Genomic DNA, 590 nt, shown 5'->3' on the forward strand with positions numbered 1-590 from the left:
TATGAATGTATTTTGTTACAACAGCGCCACCTGCTGGTCATTTTCAGACCAGTCTGACCACCAAGTAGTCAAGGAAGTTGTCAGGAGAAAGAAAAAGGCTGTTCAGAAATTTTTTTTAGAAACCTTTCTCAAATCTTTCCTAAGCAGAAGAACATCAGAGCAGCCTCTTTCTTTCTCCTGACAACTTCCTTGACTACTTGGTGGTCAGACTGGTGGGAAAATAACCAGCAGGTGGCGCTGTTGTAACAAAATTCATTCATATTAAAGGGATACTGTCACGGGAAAACATGTTTTTTTTCAAAATGCATCAGTTAATAGTGCTACTCCAGCAGAATTCTGCACGAAATCCATTTTTTATGTTCAATTTTGAAATCTGACATGGAGCTAGACATATTGTCAGTTTCCCAGCTGCCCCCAGTTATGTGACTTGTGCTCTGATAAACTTCAATCACTCTTTACTGCTGTACTGCAAGTTGGAGTGATCTCACCCCCTCCCTTTCCCCCCAGCAGCCAAACAACAGAACAATGGGAAGGTAACCAGATAGCAGCTCCCTAACACAAGATAACAGCTGCCGGGTCGATCTTAGAAC

Source organism: Xenopus laevis, chromosome 3L (genome assembly GCF_017654675.1).
Source record: "Xenopus laevis strain J_2021 chromosome 3L, Xenopus_laevis_v10.1, whole genome shotgun sequence".
NCBI classification, from domain to species: Eukaryota; Metazoa; Chordata; class Amphibia; order Anura; family Pipidae; genus Xenopus; species Xenopus laevis.